We start from the raw sequence: 21,313 nt of genomic DNA on the forward strand, positions 1-21,313 counted from the left end.
TCCTCTTTCATTTGTGCAAGTAGACTGCAAAAACGAAATGAAGATGTCAACTTCTTAAAATCCAAAGAATCATAAAACATTGTAAAGCAAAACACAAACAAAAAACAAGGTTTTACCTGCAGAAATAGCTCATTCTCATCTTCTACGGATAGCTCCACAGCCGGTGAAGTACCATCAGAAGTCTCTGAGTCAATCCCGAGGTCAGCCAACTTGGCTTCCAGGTTCTTCTTGTATGCTTCAGCCACAGACTTGGACTTTCGGTCTACAAATGTCCCATCTGATTTGGTATGAGTCTTGATGAATACTTCACCAAGACTCACAGGTCTTCCCAACTCTTCTTCCTGAATGAAAAACAATAACAATGTGAAGAAAACAGAGAAAAGATGGAATGTTTAAACTGAGTGATTAGTAAAGATACTTACCATTTCTTATTGGATTTGTAGGTAGGACTTCTGGCGTGAGAAGTGGACGTGAGGACCAAGACCCTTATGGTCAGACATCCGATTAGCAGAAGTGGTTGCACTCTTCTCCTTAGCTTCTTCAGTGTCCCATTATTCATTCAACTGTTTCCAGAGTGTATCTCCAATCCAATTCGGTTGGTCTCCAGAAGTCTTTGCCTTACTCACCATATCTTTCATCCGGTTTAGACAGATGAACTCGAATTTTTCTTGAACCACACCGGTTACTAAGGGGTCCCATGTGTGTGTTTTCTACGAAATAAAGAGAAGAGGATGTTAGTGAGCAATAAAAAAAAAACCATATGACACATTAAGGACTCATATGAACAGAAAACTTTACCGCAAATTCAATGATATACCGTTCTTGTCTGTCTCGAGGCACACAGGTCCAACTATAGAATGGACCATCAAACTTATATGTAAAGATTTTGGTAATCTTTCGGGTCAGTTTTGACTTGTCACGGCCAAACCTACACACTCAGTAAAAAACAAGGAAGAAGTTACCAATTAAACCAAATAAAGCAAACAAGAGACAAGTATCAAAAAATAACAAGCCAAAGCACAGAACAAGCTAAGTCCACACGATAACAAAAACAAGCACACAAGCACTAAACCTAAGCTAAATAATACTAAGTCCACAACATAAGATACACAACCGGTGAAATAAAAGTAATAAGTCCACAACATAAGCTAAACATCTAAGTCCACACGATAACAAACACAAGCACTAAATCTAAGCTAAATAATACTAAGTCGAGAACATAAGATACACAACCAGTGAAAGAAAATTAGTAAGTCCACAACATCAGCTAAAAATTTAATCCACACAATAATCAAACACAAGCTACACATCTACTCCACACGATAATCAAACAAAGGTACACATCTAATCCACACAATAATCAAACAAAGCTACACAAACATCTAAAGTAAGAAAAATCAGATAAGAATGAAAAGGCATACCATGTTGTATTTGGCTTCGGTATGGGAGAAAGGACAGCCGTAAAAGCTTCCCTGCCAGGCTGATTGAGAAATGCATTAAGAATCCTCTGATGGTCATCCGCGAGATTGGGTGGGAATAGAGCTTCTTCACCATCGTGGTGACCTTCATGCGAGTGAGAGTAGGTTGGTTGAGCCGGTGGAGAGGTTTGTTCCTCACTCAGTGACGGTTGGTGTTGGTGTTGAGAGTTAGCCGACGTTCGTGGTTGACTAGATGCAGAGGAGCGAGGTTGAAGTGTTGCAGAGGAGCGATGTTGAACCAGGGCAGAGGAGTGATGCTGGAGCGGTGGAGAGGAGTGACGGTGAGGTGGTGCCGAGGATTGATATTGAAGCGGTGGAGAAGAGCTATCGAATAATTGCATGGGTGGGGGATAATCTCTAACAGAGATTGATGGTGGCTTCGTCGGTTGAAGAGGTGGTGGCGATTGCTTACTGTTCGCCGGAGTGAACTCATATCGGGTTGGCAGAGGGTTCAGCGTTCTCGCATTCGATGTACTCGCACCGCCTCTTTTTCCACCTCTCTTGTTTCTACGACGAGCGATGGAGTTGAATCGATTTTTGGTGGATTAGGGTTTTGTAGGAGATTGAATCGAATGAAAAAGGTTTAGGGTTTAGAAGGAGATCGATCGACTGCAGAAGGAAATCGATCGGAGAAGAAGATGGAGTGGAGAAGAAGATGGATTGGAGAAGAATATGGATTGGAGAAGGAGATCGATTGGAGAAGAGAAGGGAATTTGGGGATTAGGGTTTAGTCGCGGAATGAAGAGAATCGGGATGTATCGGGTCTAGTTTTGGGCCAGCATTTAGATTTTGGGCATGTGAAAAAATCGGGCCAAATTTAGAGGGGGAAAATTTTGGGTTTAAAATATTTATGGGGGAAATTTTGGTGAGTTTTAAATTTTGAGAGAGAAATTTTTGTGAGTTTAAAAATATAAGGAGGTAATTTTGGGGGTTTTAAAAATTTGAGGGGAAATTTTTTATTGGATTACATTTGCTAAGATAACTATATCTAACTATTAACTTAAATGAAGAATATATAACATAAATATTTATTTTACAAGAAAATATTACATATTAATTTAATCAAATTAGTAAGGCTCATCTTCATCTTCATCATCATCAACACATGACGATAAATTACACAGAAATTCATCTTCCGGTTCTGCATCTTCGACATCAAAATCAAGATTTATGGGGTTTTGATCCGAGTACTCGATTCTCTACTACGAGATCTTCAATTGTAGTCAGCATTACAGCATCATCATTTATTTGATGCAAAAGAGTTGGTTTTTTCTCTTCATATTCTCCATAAATATTTCCTCCTGGATTCACTTTTACCACGTTTAGCCACAATTGCTTTGGTTTTTTCCGTTATGGATATGGGATATAACAAATTTGATCTGCTTGAGATGTTGTGCAATATCAACAAAAAAGGTCATTGAGGAACTCATATCTCCATTTTTTTAAGTTAGGGTATACATACGTACCTATTATAAATGGTTCGTACTTATTGTATCTTCGCGAAGAATTAACATCTACAATGCCGCCATTGTTCCTTCGAGTGCCTCTACCGATAACTGGGTCATACCAGTTACATTTAAATAGTGTAATTTTCAGATTTGTCATCCCCTCATACTCAAGTTGTATGATATCAGTTAAGATTCCGTAGAAATCAGCTTCATCAGACGCATCTGTATAATTTTCTCTTTTTACACTTATCCCATAGTTACATGTTTTTCGTCCCACACCATGATTCTGCGTATGAAACAAATATCTTCGGGTAAAATAGATGGGCCATGTTTTAGCCTTGTTCACGGGTCCGTGCACTATGTCTTGAACCCAAATAGCAAAAGGATTTGTGGTGTTCTACTAAGTAACCTGCATATATATATATATATATATATATATATATATGAACGAACATTATATATATGGTTGTCAAATTAAAATAGAGTTATGAATTAGAGTTAGACATACGTAATCTTTGACCCAGGATGGATATATGTCAGCCCGTTTTGCGGAGAGATCTTTTTCAGAGAGATCTGGATATTTGGCGCATATAAAATCTTCAAATATCCTATATAAGACCGATATATGTTTTATATGATAAATCATATATATTCTATTAAAACATAAACTAAAAAATGAAAACTAAAATATACCGCTCAAAAGGCTGAAAATATACGCAATTTCGCAAAATGTATGCATGTGCTATTTGATGGTCTACTTCTGATAGCCATATCTCGTGCATTTGTCCACTTGGACGACCGACATGAGTAAACATATCTGGAACTCCCGGAACGTCAAATACGGGGACTTCACCTTCATTGAATCTTGTTAACCTGCCCAAATGAGATGAATTTTGATTGATCACCATGATTTCAAAATATAGTATATTAAGTCTATAAATTTAATGTGGACAGAACACATTGATCTTGTTTGTATATGTGCGGTAAAATAGTGTTCTGTGAAATAAGCGATCTCGTCATTGATATACGACTCAACAATCGATCCTGAAGCATATCGTTTGTTCTTTGCTTTTGCTTTCAACTTTTTGAAAAATCTATCAAAAGGATACATCCACCTATACTGTACAGGTCCCCCTAATTCAGCTTCGTAGGGGAGATGTATAGGCAAGTGCTCCATGACATCAAAAAATGATGGTGGAAAGATTTTTTCCAAATTGCATAGGATTAAGAATTTAAGACTATGTTTTGTTTTATCATTTGGACGCGGTTTTTGTGCAAAGTTCTAGAACATAAGTCACGAAAAAATACTCCAACCCCTACAATATTTAAACCAAAATGCTTAGTTCACCCTTTAATAGTATATTTTATAATCAAACTATGATTGCGTAAAACAGTAGTTACCTGATAATGCAAGATGGACATTCCGGTCTAGGAGTTCTTAAAGATAAATGGAAGTAGTCGTTCCATAAAAACATCGCAATAATGACTCTTCATACCAGAAAGTTTTCCCTTCTCTATATCAGCACAACTAGCTAAGTCGGATGCATAACCATCTGGAAATTGTACTGCTTTCACACATTCCAGTAATATTTTCTTGTCAGCTTCTTCTAATGTGTATACAGGAAAAGGAGCTGCACCATTTGCATTAACATGCAAGTGTGCCCGATCACAGAATCGTTCTATATCCAGTATTGACTTGATTGTGTCTTTCGATTTACCCCCCACACTCATAAGAGTATTCATGATGTTGTCAAAAAAATTCTTTTCTATATGTATCACATCAAGATTATGTCGGAGATTAAGGTCCCTCCAATATGGCAACTCCCAAAATATACTTTCTTTGTGCCAATTATGCCACTTTCCGTAACCAGGTTTTTTTTTTCATGACCATTTCCACTGTACTCAGATGTTTTCCCAGGATTCAAAGATTCTATCCGCTCAGAATTAATTTGCTCAGCAGTCAAAGATTCTGGTGGATAGTCATTCATGGCTTGTTTACCCTTCAAAAAGTCTTTTCTATTCTTTCTTAATGGATGACCCTGTGAAAAAAACCTTCTGTGACAATCAAACAAACATGTCTTCCTTTCATTTAGGAGATAAAAAGCCTTTGTATCTTCCATGCAAATTGGACAAGATAATTTTCCATGAGTGGTACATCCAGATAACATACCGTACGCCGGAAAGTCACTTATCGTCCAGAGCAGCAAGGCTTTCAAATTGAAATTTTGTTTCAAGCACACATCATATGCATTGACTCCTGTAGACAACAGATCCTTTAATCATCGATAAGAGGTCGGAGGGAGATACAAGACTGGCTCGTGGATGATTTGGCCTAGAATTCAATATCGTAAGGAACAAATACTCTTTTCTTCATGCACATACCAGGGGGTAAATTATAAGGGGTCAATATCACAGGCCATAATGAATGATTACGAGACATGCCAAATGGATTGAACGCATCTGTACATAATCCAAGATAAACATTATGGGGTTCTTCGGCAAACTGTGGATGTAGATCTTGAAAATATTTCCACTCTGCAGCATTAGAGGGATGTGACATTTCTCCCTCTTTTGCATGGTGTTCAGCATGCCATCTCATTGCCGCTGCTGTCTTATCGTTCTAATACATTCTCTTCAATCTATCGGCTATAGGCAGATACCACATACGGCTATATGGTATTTTATTTTGTGATCGCCGTCCTTTGTTAGGCTTATATCTTGGTGCTTGGCAAAATTTACATTTCTCCCAATGTTCATCCTCTTTCCAGAAGATCATACAATTGTTGATACAAACATCAATTTTATGAAAGGGAAGGCCCAGATTTCCCATCAATTTCTCTGTCTCGTAATGAGAACTGGTTGCTTGATTTCCGTCTGGTAAATACTCTGAAAACAATGAGGCCCATGAATCCACACACTTTTCACTCATGTTATAATCTGCCTTATTTTTCATAAACCGAGCAGCTAAGGATAACTGCGAGTGACTTTCATGACAATCATCATATAATGGTTTTTTTCCAGCTTCTAACAAGTCGTAAAACTTTTGGGGATGGTTGCGTACGGGTTCTTGTACATTTTCCTTACTTTCATCTAGACAATCACTATCATCTGGATGATAATAATCTCAAAATGCATCATTCACCATATCCGCATATCTATCTTCAACTACATTATTCATTAGAACTTCACTCCCACTTAACTGAGTTGTATTAACATAACTATTTCCAGAATCCATAGTGATTTCTTCTCCATGCTTATACCAAACATAATAATCTGGCATGAACCCTTTACTATATAGATGACTCCAATTTTTCTCCCTGACAAAAACTTGTTGTTTTTGCACTTACTACAAGGGCAGTAAAATTTACCCCCATTACTTTGCGTTATGGACTGATTATTTGAAAAGTTCATGAATTGCTCCACCCCGGCTTTAAACTTATCCGAGAAATTACCCGTCTCTTCATCGATCCGTTTATACATCCACTTTCTATAATTATTATAGTTATAATTTTCAGACATTTATGATAAAGAAAAACTTTCTTTACCACAAAGTCTAAATTATAACTCTTTTTTTTTAAACCTTTTTTAAGAACTCAATCTCAAAAATAAGTACCAGAGGGATTTTATGGTACAGCTAACAAAAAAGCTAGCACACTTGTTGATGATGGTAAAAATGGTTTGGGGTGCATATATATGGGGTTGCCTCCCATTAAGCGCTTCTGTTTTAAGTCGTTTAGCTCGACTTTTGGTGTTGGACATGGCTTAGTCCAATGAAGAAGACCTTGTCCTGAGACAAGTCTTTTTTGACATCTCATTGCTTTGCCTAGCAGGTTCTTCGTCACTCCAAAGTTCTTCTTCAAACTCTTCTGGTGCAGAACGTTTTCCTGCTTTGCTGTTGTATGGGACAGCTTCTGTGAAGCCATCTTTCTCGATATTAGCAAGTGAAATCCTCCGGTTTGGCCAGTCCATTATAGCTCCAAAAGTTGCTAGAAAAGACCATCCGAGAATCACTGGATATGTTGCATCTCTCGTCTCGACAATGTAGAAGTCGACAGGTACAGTAAAGTCTCCTATTCTCAAAGGAATTTCATGAGCTATATCTTGAGGTGTTGCATTGGAATCATCAGCTAGACTAATTTTTGCTCTAGTCCTGCGCAGGTGTATAATACCAAGTCTCAAAGCAATTGCCTTGGACATCATGTTAAGACAAGCTCCAGAATCACATAGGATGTTTTTAAACATTTCTCCTCTAATAGAACAAGAGATAAGAAACTGACCTACACCTTCGATTTTGTGAAGTGTTCGAACAGGTTTACCTCTTCTGGCATGATTGAACACGTCTTCTATCTCAGGGATTGATTCTTTGCTCTCATGAAGTCCTTACAAGCTCTGGCAAAGGTGATTCCTTCAGGCAAATTTCGAACCACATCATTGAATTCGTCGAGCTTTTCCTTGCTGATTTTGTTGGTGTAGTGGCTGCACTCTTCCGGTCTTTGAAGGTGGATTGAATAGGTTGCAGCATCAGGTGATGTTCTGGGAAAAGTCAGACGTCTAGCCCTCCCAAAGTAGGTTCTGATATCCTCCTTTGTCTCCTTGCTGTACCTAAAGAAAACTTGCAAACAACCAAGATGCCATATATCATCGAAACCTGTGTAAAGAGGGATCGATTTCACAAACTTGTTGAATTCAATGAGCCTTTCTCTGGAGATTGGTGCTCCTAATTCCACCATTTTGTCTGGATTGCCTCCTTCTATAAACAGACGATAGTCTTCATCTTCGAGGTACTGCCCTTCATATTCATCCTCATATGCTAAAACTATGTTGCAAGGAAGTACCTCATTTTCTTCTTGAGATGTTTTGGAGCTGATAGCATACACCGTTTGCTCATGAAGAGGGGTTTTGACCATCCCAGCAGATGTATCAAATGAGCATTGACCTGTAAGAATAGAAAGGGGCTGAAACGTATCTGACGGAGCATTTGCCGCGGGTGGAGGCTGCACGACCGCGGATGGGGAGTGTTTTGCCGCGGTCAGGAGGCTCACGACCGCGGCTGGAGGGTTGTTGGCCGCGATCGCGAGAGTTCCGACCGCGGGAGGGAGACTCCGAGTTGTTTTCTCTGTTTCATCTTCTCCTTTGCCATCTAAACTGATTTCTGGATCTTCTAACTCTGTTTCCTCCTCCTTTAGGCTAAGATCTTTGATGGGAAGCGTCGAACCATTCGTTTCACGTCCTTGCATAAGCTTTTCGACCTTCTCTTCGACTTCATCAAGAGTATAGACTACTTTGTCCACGATTGAGTCGATTTCCTATGCTTTGTCTTGAACCTTGTGTACTCCATCCCAAATCTCTTCCACGTAGGAGTAGGTTTGGTTGTTATGGTCGTTAATATTTTCTTCTGTTTCGTCGAGCTTGACCTCTAAGGTGCGGATGTTTCTGCTAGCTTTGCGAATGCTAACTTCGTTTTCTCCAACTCGTCCTTCGACTGCTTCTATCCTCTCCTTGATAGTCTCAGCATCCTTGTTTGCTTGAGTCTTGATGGTTTTAACTTGAGCAGAAAGATCTTCAAGCTTTTTGTTAAAGTGAGTTGACATGTTGTCAATTTTCTCGCGAAGGCCGGCTCTAGATGTTGCATGAGCGTCGATTAAGTGCATGACCACCATCTCTATTCGACTCAATCGGTGAATGAGTTGGACGTTTTCATCTTAGTGAGGCAGACGACGAGCAGGATGTCTAGGGTTAGCCATTGGAGGTACGTAGGGTTCGTTCTGGAACGTTCTGTAGTCTTCGGTTCGAATTTCTTCGTAGAGATCGCGTAAGTACTGCTTCTCTCTGCGTCTGGTGGCTTGAGGAGTGTTATAGAAACCTTCCTCATAGTGTGTATTTCGATTTATGGGATCCATATCTTCTGAAATGGAAACAAAGAACCGAAAAATGGAAATATGCAGAAAAAGGGGTTCTAGAGTCGATTTACCAACCTTTCTTGGGATTTTTCGGAAAAGAAAATGTGTGCCTTCCCTGGCAACGGCGCCAAAACCTTGATGTGTCGTGTGTTGTCGAGGGTTGTCAAGTTTTACCCTAAATGAAATCAATAGCCGCAAGTGCACAGCTGATCGATTGTAGTACTTAGGGATCGAATCCACAGGGAAGGAGGATCTTTCCTGCAAAAGCCTTCGAAAGAAATATAAAGTAAGGAAGTCTAGAACCAAACGGTTTTGTGAGAGTTTTGGTGGTGTGTTTAAAATGTAAAAATGAATCTTAAAGAGAAGATACGGGAATTAAAATGACCTAATAACTAAACTTAACGAAAACGGGTAAAAACAGGAAAAACGGCTAATCTAATTGCTTAAATGAAAATCGATTAAAAAGGAATGAGAATATTGAACTAAAGCTTGAAATAAAAATGGTGTGAATCTATAAGGAAGAAAGTGCTGGGCTTCAGGGAAGTTTTCCCAGGGGTACGAACGATTCAAAACATTGCTAGAGAGTAAAATTGATAAGATCTTAGCTTAAACTTTTCGAATTGGAGTCACGGACGTATGAATACGCCACTGTCGTGATCATAGACAACTATCTCTCTCAACCCTGACCAGTAGGTTTCCACTCTGGCCCTGGAAAAGAAGAGATGCATTATGTTTAAGACTCGTCAGCATTCACAAATCGCCCATAGGTAGGTTTCCACTCCTATGTTTGTTTTGCTCTCCCAAACTAGATCTGACACCGGATGAACACTTTCGTGTCACCAAGTATCTGGATCAGATTGTAGTTCATGACGCTACTCTCATGCAGTAAAAACGAATTCAGAAGAAAAAGTTCTAAGATTCAGCTCAAAAGCTCATGGAATCCTCATCGAACATATAAATCCCCATCGAAAATCCCTTAGTCCCAACAATAAAACTACTCAGACATAATAAACGAAATCAAAAACATAGTATTGAAAAGTAGAATAGAAACCAAAAATTGAAAAAGAAAGAACAAGGGTTCAAGAGACAAATCTCTCTCTCCCTAAAACCTAAAAACAAAGCTTAAAGTAAAATTTCTGTAAAGTATTTCATCTCTCTCCTTCTCTCTTAAAAAACGACCTAAATGACATGTATTTATAGTCTCCAATACTCTCTGGTGTCTAGGGTTCCGGAATTGAGGCTGGGAAATTGATACGGGTTTCGGAAATGGGCCTTCGGGCTCAGAGTTGGCTGGCCGCGGTCGGGATGAGTGCGACCGCGGGAATGGGTTGCTGGCCGCGGTCGCGGTGCTTCTGACCGCGGGAAATGACATGTTGCCCGCGGGTGGAAATGCTTGCTGGCTGGTTTACGGGACATCTTGCTCTTCGCGTATCTTTTGATTGAACCGTTGGATTGCCAAGATGTAAAGTGTGCTGGAAAGCTGATACTTGCGTCTTTAAGATCTCCAAATTTGAGCTGGATCAGACGGTGAGAAGGCCTTCAATCAAGGGTGAACTTCTGACGGTTTGACTCTGAGCTGAAATCTGGTTTTCTATCCATTTTGTTAAGCTTTTTCCTAAGTTACCTGAAAAGAGTCTTGGAACTACAAATACTAGAAAAACGTAATAAAAGTACTTGAAAGCAATTAATAACATAGAAAAAGTATTTCAACACGATCCATAAAAGTGGTCAAAATACGGTGTTATCAGAACACTTGAAAAACATGCATGAAACTAGTCTTTGATGTGGTTAAAGCCTTGGAACGTGAAGAGAACTTGTTTGTGATCTGGGTTGGAGAGATGAGGATCTCGGCATGACACACCGAGGGGCTTGGTAGTCAAGGTTTGTGTTACAAAGGGGTCCGACATGAAAAGCCGAGGGGTTCACACCAAGGTCAGCTTCAACACTTCATTTTGGGATAATTTTAGTCATAAAGGGAGCCTTGGTGTTGAAAGAACGAGGTGCTACCTCGAGGTTTATGCTAAAAGCTTCGTAAACATGCCTCCTCGTCATAGCAAGTCGTGGTATTCACATCGAGGCAGGGCACAACACTTAGCATACAGTCGTATCTCTTAAAATCCGAATTGACCAGCTTCTCTACCGTATAGTGTAACTTTCAGTTCGTAACTCCAAATGACCTGAAACCAGTTTCATGTGAAATATCACTCATCCAGATCAAATTTTGGTGAAGAAACTATCGGCCCTTGGGAAGTGGAAGGTTCCCCGGAGGGCTCATCTTTGCAATGCATTGACACGATCAGAGAGAGGCTTCTAGACATGTGTCCATTCCGGAAACGTTATCTTCTTGCTCATAGCTCCAAATTGAATGATCTCAAACGTTCTGGAATAAGGAGTCAAATATCTAGAATCTTGATGACGGCCCTGTAAACTGAATCTGTCTGGAAATCCATCGTCCCTCGTAATCTTTGGAGCTCATCGGATCAGTTTAAAGTGGCGACGAGACAGGTGTGTCTTCCGGTGAGCTTAACTCTCTGCTTACTACTCCAAATCCAATGATTCCAAGCGGTCTGGAAACTAGACTCAGTGGTCTAAAACTTCTATAAAGACCCCGTAAACCAGATCCGAAGGGGAGGCTTCCCAGTAACGACGTCTTTGAGGTGGATCGGGTTTCTCAGGAATAAGTGCGAGACATGTTCATCTTCCGGTGGCCATATCTTTTTTGCTCACTGCTCCAAATGCCCTGATTTGAAGTGTTTTGGGTTCTTGACTCAATTATCGCCAACTTTCATGAAGACCCCGACAGCTGAATCCGACGGAAAGACCTTCCAGTAACGTGATTTCTGAGATGTATCTGCACCCGAGATTTTGGCCGAGAAACTTAACCGCCAGTCCGTGTTTTTAGCCGAGAGATCTACCCGCAGGAAGGATTTTGGCCGAGAATCTTCAACCATCAGTACAGCATTTTGCCGAGAAACTCAAAATTGCTCCTCTACACCATTTTTGATCATTTCAACTCCATTTTTTCATCTGAATCACATCCTCCACTCCAAATAAGCTCCAGAAGCACCTGAATAACACTGCAAAACATGCAAAACTCTCTTGGACCTAATGCAATCTCCTAAGTCCTAAAACAATGCCTAAGGACCTAAAATGTATGCAAATAAGACATGATTTGGACTAAAATATGTACACTAAATGATGCAATTTATGAATATATCAAAAAGACGTCGTAAAAACATCGTAATATTTACGTCGAATTTACTTTGATTTGCCTCGATTTTTTTTCCATCGTATTTGTTGTAACACCATCGTAACTAACCCGCGTATGTGCGTCGTATATTGTACGACAAACATATCGTCGTAATTGCGTCGTATTTTTTTTGTTCTGTTCGACGTAAAACTGTCGTAATATAACAATGATTTTACAATGATATATTATAATAATAATGATAAATAGTTTTACAACGATTATACTACGTTTTGTTAAAATAAAAATAAAAAAAATATTTAATCTGAATTGAAATTTTAATTAAAATAAAAAATATATAATTAAAAAATATATATATTTTTTAAATTTAATTAAAATTCAAAATAATAAAAATTACATTATTTACAAAAAAACCTATCAAAGACTTAAATCTACACTAATGTCGTCTATCCCCGCATCATCCTGCTCCCCGTCTTGTTCCACAGGTTCCTTGCCAGCTCTTTGGTTGGAGCTTTCTGGCGTGTTGTCCCCGGCTCTAGGAGGATCAACCCCGAGAGACCGGAACATCTCCTCGTTCGTCTACACCGGTGGTTGCTTCCTAGAAGATGAAGAAGATGCGATGAAAACTCTAGCTGCCCGCAACCTATCCAACTGTGCCGCGAGCAACGGGTTGTCGGCGCCCGAAATAGCGAAGAGACCGTACAACTGGTCGATCTTTGTCTCGTATTGCGTCTGCAGCTTCTAGAACACCTGTCGAATAACCACTGGATCCTCTGCACGGACATGACCAGTCGCAGAAGCAATCGGGGTATCATGGATGGATCCCATCCCTAAAACCCTGCCCTTCTTCCGAGGGACAACCTGGAAAAATGTTGAAAATATAAGTAAAACACCTATATTTGAAGACGTTAAATGGGGAAAAATTAATTAAAACTTACCTCTTCGAAGATCTTGTCCATCTCCGCCACCGTCAAGGTCGGTGAGGATTCGACTGAGCTACCTCCGGGAGACGTCGGAGGCACCTTCTGCGAGAGCTGCGTTTGCCACTCCTCGATCCTCGCACAGGCCGCGTTGTAGATTGCATCAGCCTGAGGATCTGTGAATTCGCTGTTCTTCTTCTTGTGGGTCTCGGCGAAGACCTACGACAAAGGAGGAAGTTCTCCCCCGTTGTCTTCAACCTAAAAAATCAATTGGACAATATTAATAAAAATGTTAGAAAAAACCTGTTAATTAAACTTACTATCATCAGACGTCTCCCGACAAAAAGGACCTGACCGGACGTGTGTGGGACGTTTTTTGGCTGTCCCGCATCATCTCTAGCATTCTTGAAAATTTTTTTTGTTAGTTTATATTAATAAAAATTATAATTATTATATATATCCATAACATATGAATTTAAATTATTTAAAAAAAAAACCTGGATCCCGAACACTTGGCGGCAATGGACTGGGAATACGGATCTAGCCATTTCTTCACTAGACCCTCCCAGACAGTATCAGCCATAGGCGCCAGTTTTTCCTTGTTTTCGCCAACCTCCCACTTCCTCTTCCAGTTGGAAATGGTGTTGTTGAGGCACTGCTTGACCTTCTCTCTAAACGCCGACTTGACACGCCCTACGCAGAAAGTTCCCAATGCCATTTTTGCTATATGGAAAAAGTTAGTTAGAAATATATTTAAATTTGTAAAATTAATGTAAATTATGTTAAAATAAATCAACATATATTTATAAACTTACCGCGAAACACTTCAACCAAGTGTCGTAAGTGACCCGGTCCAGCTTCCTAAAGCTTGTATGGGGTTGTACGAAGAACCCCTTGAAGACATCGGAGATGCTCCGACCGACGCAATAGTCGGTTCCAAACCTACAACGTTTAAATATATATGTTAGATATCTAATTTATTATTATATAAATTGTATATATATTTGTTTAATTTTGAAAGAAAAAAACGTACCAAAACGTCCCTGGAGGTCGGTTCGGATCAAGTTTCTTCATCCCGCCACGTCCCGGCTGCTGTAGAAGATTCTCAACCGTATATTGTGCATACGGTGGAGTCAGTATTGGGGCTGATGCTGCTGCTGGTGGTGGTGTTGGTGGAGGTGGCGGCGTAACAAAACCCGGTTGAGATCCCGGGCTTTGAGATACGGCAGCCTGCGTTTCCAAAGACTCCGGGATGATGGACTCTGTAGCAGAGGCCGATGGACAGCTACCATTTACTGGAGCCAAAAGGATTCGATAGTGAAATCTTCGGGGACCCATCGCAATCCTTAAAATTAACTTAAAAAATATTATATATAACAAAAATGAAATTTTCCAAAATTCTAAACTATCTAAGACTGAACCTATCTAATTCCAAACCTATCTAATTCCAAAACCTATAAATTAAAACATAAATTAAAAGGCATAAAAGAAAACTTACAAAAATTTGAAGAGGCTGGAAATTCTAGAGAGAGTGAGAGAGAGAGAATTTAGAAATTTTAACGAGAGAGTGAGAAATGAGAAATGAGCGAAGAATGAAGGAAATCCGCGTCCCTTATATAGTTTTTGCGGTCGTCGTAAAACTGTCATAATATAAACGACCCAATGCATGAAACGGCACGTGGCAAACTCACACCACGTGAACATTACGACGGTTTCATCGTAAATCCGTCGTAATGTGCAGTCATTTATTACCTCGTACCTCGGATCTGGGAAACACATGACTGAGATTATGTCATAACTTCGATGAAATTTTAAGACGATATTGCAACGTTTGGAAGAACAATCGTCGTAATTTCGTTGTAATATTGCAACGGTTGGAAGAACAATCGTCGTAATTTCGTTGTAATATTGCAACGGTGGAAGAACAATCGTCGTAATTTCGTTTACAACGAAATTACGACGATTTAAAAAAAAATCATCAAACCCCAAATTTCTGAAAAGGAAAATTGCATTGATCAACTTCTTAAGCTGCTTTTAAATTGAGATATTGGAATGAGGACATTACTTAGTCTCAAATGATTGATTTGGTGAATGAGGTAACAATGTTTTCCATCATCCTATACAATTCATAAAATTTTACTTAACATTTATTAAAACATGCATGAACTTGCAAATATGTATGATTTTTTTTCAAATTTCTAGTTTTTATCAGAATGAATACATTTTATTCAAAATAAGATAACCCATCAAAAACATTTGTGAAATAGTAAATAACCAATCAGATACAAACCAATCACATTTAAAGAGAACAGTTTTCATCCTTAACAAACCAGGATACTCCACTTCAATTATTTATTGCAAAACTCCATAATAATCTTACCCTTCACACAAACTCCGTATGTATGAAAGACATAACCCGAGTGAAATACATGGGTGCAGTCGTTATTTTGGTTATCGGACCTAAGAGTAACTCATGGAACCATATTGGATATTCATCTTGATCATTTGGGTCTACCTATATAATAAAAAATGAATTTTTGTTTATTTAATTTGTAATGTCATATTGTCACATGCATCCTATAACAACAATATACATATAATTATACTTACTTGTGCTTTCAACCACTGCGCAAAGTGTTGATATTTACGATCATTGATTTCAGTTTCAGAAACACCAGAGATGCATTCTTTTACCTCATTAACGAATGTGCTGCATGCCAAAAGTACATATATATAATGTTAAAGAAACTTAATTAATATTTATATATATATATATATATATATAACTTAGTTTATATATTATACCACTGGTACGACGCCAACTCTTCGCAGTTTAGCACGATGTACGTATGTGCGCTGTGATAATATTTTTCATTAGACCACCAAACTTCCTTTACTTTTCCACTAAGACGTTCAATCGGCAAGAATATTTTAGGTACACCATCAATTGCATATGTTTGGCCAACTCCGCCATCTTCATATCGACAGGTAGTTCTTTTGCGTGTTCGTACTTTAGGTGCAAAATAGTACGAAACCTCGGTTAAGCTGCCCGCCACAATTGAACCTCCACTCTAGCTATTTGCCGAGTTAATTGCCGAGTTGGGTGATTAGTTGATTAGGGTGGCGAGAGTCGGCTAGTCATACACACGCTTATTCCACTTCGGGATCCTCACTGGATGATTACCTTCATTGATTTGTTTGTCTTTAGATCAGTTCATGAACTCTTGGAAAAACCCTTTAGACCCAGCGTTTAGTTCTTAATGTTTTATAACTTTTTTATTTCATTTGCATTTAGATTTAGTGACACCAAAACCAAACCCCCCCCCCCCCCCGAAAATGGGCTTGTCGCAGAATGAAGTCCCTCCAGGGCTGTAAATGATGGTTCACCGCGGTTGGAGGGCTTTGAGGTGCGGCCAGGATAGTGTTCACAACGGTCACGAGCTCCTGGACCGCGGTGGTTTGCCTATGATGTCCAAACTTCATTCCTTCGCATGCTTCTTTTGCAAGACTGCAAAACATATCTTCAGTCAATTTGGTATAGTTTATGATCCAATCTTTGGATTGCGTCCAACCCATTTGCATTAGAAATCTGATTGGCTCCTATATCTTGTGTCTAAATTTGAGCTTGATCAGACGGTGAGAAGGCCTTCATCGGATGTGAAACATGTGACAGTCCAAAATTGTTAACTTGAAAAGAGTCTTTAAACTACAAATATAGGGAAACCATGATAAAACCACTTAAAACTAGTTAAAACATTTGAAATAGCATAAGAAAACATTAATGAAAATGGGTACAAATACGGTGTTATCAGCCAGGACCCAATCCAACTCGAGGCATGGCTTCTCAACACCCCTAGGGCATGCGTAAACACAAAGGCCATGACTCACATACAAGTCGAAGCCGAATTCCCAAAGTAAATGTCCAAGACCTAGAGTTCCGGCCGCGGGTGAGTGTTAAACTCGAGGCAGGTCCCGAAACTAAATGTGAAATGCCTCGACTTCAGGCCACACCTACACTACCTCGAGGCCTCCTCTTTTTGACTTCTCAGTTCAAGAACAAACCTGCCTCAGCTCATATGCCTCGAGAAGAACCAAGCCGAGGCATCACATGTTCTTCATGTTCTTCATGCTATTAACACAGATTTCAGTGCCTCGACAAGGAGGCCTCGACTTGGAAAACTAGACATTGACCCGAGGGACACCTGTCATGACCTAATAAAGTCGGGTTAGTACCTAGTTTGTCCTGGACTGACCCGGTCTGAGCTTAACACTATAAATACATTTTAGGGTGAAAAACCCTACGTATATTTCATCTTTTTACGTTCTTTGCCTATTATGCAAGGACTTGGAGAGCAAAGTTCAGCACTCCACATTAAAGACCTAAGCCCAGAGAGGAAGTAAACCAAGTCAGAAGACCCAGGAGATCATTCAGGAAGCAAGGCAGCACTACAAGAAAAACACCCTTTTACAACGGTCGAAACTGTTGTAAAATCATTGTTAAACCCCTATTACGACGCACTTGCGCCGGTTTCAAAACTGTCGTAAATGCATCATCGTAAAAGACATTTTGTCATAAAATCATTGTAAAATCTAGGACGGTCAAAAGCCGTCATAAAATCATCGTATAAAAGTGATAACTAGAGTTTTTAGGCTCTTAAAAAGGTTATCAATCCCCTTGTCAAAGAGTATAAAGGGTGTCAATCCAAAGAGTATAAAGGGTAGTTAAGCACTAGTTTGTAAGATAAGTTCTTAAGTCAAGTGATCAAAGATGAGTTTGGTAACAAGTAACAAAGTAAGCATAAACAAGAAACAAACAAGCAATGATCAATGAACTAAAAAAACCAAGCTGAAAACGACGATGATGATTAAGCAAATGATAAAAGATAAACCTCTAGATGTGATCATTGATTAGGGTGCTTTCAATGTTGATTCATGATGCTAAGAACATAATGCAATACTTGTTACTCTTTAGTCTAGACTTCAAAGAAAGATTAATTCATTACCATGACAATAATCCTTTTGCAAACCGTTTAATCAAGATTAATTCACGTTAAGCAAGATCAAGCAATCAGCAAGCATAGAGTATCAAGTCTAATTATGACCATAACGGTTTCTACTTAAGAGAGGACCGAATCTTACAAAGAAAGAAGCAACAAGTATTCACATGAACTCAAAACCAATTAACTTAGAACTCTAAACTAGTTTATTCCTCTCTGATAACACCGGATTTTGACCATTTTTATGGATCATTTTAATATCTTTTACAGGTGTTTTTACTCCATTTTCAAAGGTTTTCAAAGGATTTTTATTATTCCGGATTTTAAAAGACTTTTCAGGTAATCTGGGATAAAGAGGCACAAAATGGAACAAAAAGACTCTTTTGGATAAATTCAGACCGTCAGAACTCTCATGGAGAGACGAAGACCTTCTCACCGTCTGATCACCCTCAAAATTGGACAACTTATAGAAGAATCAACCAGCTTTCAAATGCACTTGGTTTGGAGACATTCCAACGGTTGGATCTCAAGATATTCCATTAGCCCCGGAGCCACTCGAAGTCGGTCAGAAACTCACCCGACCGCGGCCAACAAGCTATTTGCCGCGGTCAGAAGCTTCCTGACCGCGGCCTACAAGCCAATTGCCGCGGTCACAGCACTCATGAGCGCGCCAATCAATCTCCGAGTTAAAGCCCACTTATCTGAAGCCTAAAGTCATTCTCAGCCTCAATTCCGGAACCCTAGAGACCATGGAGTATTGGAGCCTACAAATACATGTCATTTAGGTTGTTCAAGTCCGAGTTCTTCAATAGAGAAGCTTTCTTTATCTCTTTTCTTTACTATTTTTCATTACTGTTATTAAAACCAATGATGATGTCGAACTCAGCCATGTCTGAGTAGATCCCGAGTTGGGCTTAGGGTTCCCGAAAGGGGCTCTTATTATCGATTAAGACATCTAGGTTTATAGATCTGGGATTTCGACCTGTTCTCTGTTTATTCTTGTTCTTATTGCATGTATGCTTGATTGATCACCTAGTATCTGATCTAGATAGTTAGTGTTGCGAAAGTTTTCATTAAGTATCAGCCCTAGAATGAAACAGGTGATTTTTCCGTAGGAGTGGAAAACTACCTGCGGCGAGATCGTGAGTATTGACGAGTCTTGTGCAGCTCTTGCGTTCTCTCCCTTCCAGGGCCAGAGTGGAAACCTACTGGTCAGGGTTGCGAGAAACAGTTGGTTATGATCACGACAGTGACGTAGTCATACCGCCGTACTCTAGCTCTAGAACCCATATATCGTCATCTGTCAATCCCAATCTATCTACCTTAGTGTTAAATCCGATTATGATCCCTTAGAGTTCCCGAAAGCTCAGCGTTTTTAGCCATAGTTTACAATTCCATCGATTTTTACTTACTTTCTTAGACCTGCATTTCAATTTTCTTAGTTCATTATTTACTTGCTTTATTTACCTTTCATGCGATATCTTACTTGCCTTATTAGCCTTTCATTCGATATTTGCCTATTCTAATTGCATTCCATTCGATTTTCTTACCTGCTTTTTAGGATAGATTTATTTTCTTTCTTTTGTTTTAGTTTAATTCGTAAGAAAAACAACCAACCTTTAAAACCAATTTAGTCTAGACATAAAGTTAAAGACCGTAGAAGAATACCAGGCACACAAATCTCTGTGGATTCGATCCCTAAATACTACAACTGATTAGCTGTCCACTTGCGGCTTTCATTTGTTTTGTTAAGGGTAAAACTTGTTCCCTCACGTAGTTAACACGAACACATCAAGTTTTTGGCGCCGTTGCCGGGGATTTGTTTTGCTGCCTTTTGCTATTTTTCTTGTTTTAACTTCTGTTCTAGACACCTGATCTCTAGTTCTTTCTTAAAGTTTTTCTGAACTATCTTTCCCTTCTTTTGTTTTTCTCTGAATTGCATGAATACCAGGCGTAGACCTGCAGGAGACATTCCACTTCTAGATGAGATAGACAGACACGAAAGAGAACTTCGAAGACTTAGACGAACGCAAGGAATGGCCAACGACGACCAGCCTGGAGATCCTATTATTCGAAATTTAAATATGGACCAAGACGGGTCTGAACATGGAGAAAATGAAGAGAATGATCACATAGAAGGTGATCATGCTCGACAAGATGGAGAGGAGGATGAGGTTCTTCCATGAAACCACCAGAACCAAGAGAGAGAAGGACGTGAAGACCTTGATCCACCCATCAATGCAGCCGATGGTGAGCACCCAGCAATGCAGCAGAATGAACGCATTCACCGCCCCATTCCGCCAGCAAATCAACAACGAAGACAAGCCAGGAACCATCGCATAGCTGATTTTGATGCACATACTCAAAATTTTCAGAATCGATCTGCGATTCAAGTACCATTTCCAAACCGGAATGAGTTTGAAGTCAAGCCTCAAATCATCTCATTGGTGAAGCAAAACCAGTTCCATGGAGTTCCTTCTGAGCACCCAATGGACCATATCGAGCTTTTTGAAGATATTTGCAGCATGATGAGAACAAACCAAGTTCCACCTGACTATTTAAAGTGTAAGTTGTTCCCTTTTTCATTAGCAGATAAAGCTCACTGTTGGTTGAAGTCTTTGCCTGCAGGATCGATTACAAATTGGGAAGAATGTAGAACTGCTTTCCTAAACCACTTCTACACTAAGTCAAGGTCGAACAATTTGAGAACGAAGATCTCAACCTTTCAACAAGGGCCAACTGAATCTTTCTATGAAGCTTGGGAACGTTTTAAGGAGTATGAACGTGATTGCCCTCACCATGGATTTCATGGATCAAGCCTACTGAGCACATTTTACCAAGGTTTGCAACCAAAATACAAACTTTCACTTGATACAGCTAGCAATGGAGATTTTGGGCAAAAGACGATAACCCAAGGAAGAGCTCTCATCGAAAATTTGGCTCAAGCCAATAGCAATGACTGTCCTGAATACGATCGATCGATGAAGCAAGCCGGAACAGACAACAAGGAGATAACCGAGTTAAAGAACATGGTGAGCCAGCTTCTGAAGAGCAACAATCGCCTGATCCATGCCTGTGAAACCAACAATGGCGCAGAAGAGGAAGGACCTAGTGATATCGATCACATTAATCAAGCATTTCAAGAAGAAGATGTGAACTACGTAGGAGCACTGGTGCCATACCAAAATCGCTCCAACAACAACTTCAACAACAACTTCCGGAATGCAAATTACAACAATCTCTCTTACCGCAATCCAAATGTGGAGAATCCTCAAGATCAGTACTACCCACCTCAGCAAAAATCCTTCCAAAACAAGTTTCAAGGTGGAAACTTTGGAGGAATAGTACCATATCAACCGCGA

General features: G+C 39.6%; 1 non-coding gene across 1 annotated transcript; it reads right to left on the bottom strand.

Moving 5' to 3' along the window:
- Nucleotides 1-20,650: 20,650 nt before the first annotated feature.
- Nucleotides 20,651-20,757, bottom strand: LOC112082486. Its single transcript, XR_002897159.1, has one exon. It is a non-coding gene; the product is annotated as a small nucleolar RNA R71 (small nucleolar RNA).
- Nucleotides 20,758-21,313: the final 556 nt, after the last annotated feature.

Source organism: Eutrema salsugineum, unplaced genomic scaffold, assembly GCF_000478725.1.
Source record: "Eutrema salsugineum unplaced genomic scaffold, Eutsalg1_0 scaffold_1, whole genome shotgun sequence".
Lineage (NCBI taxonomy): Eukaryota > Viridiplantae > Streptophyta > Magnoliopsida > Brassicales > Brassicaceae > Eutrema > Eutrema salsugineum.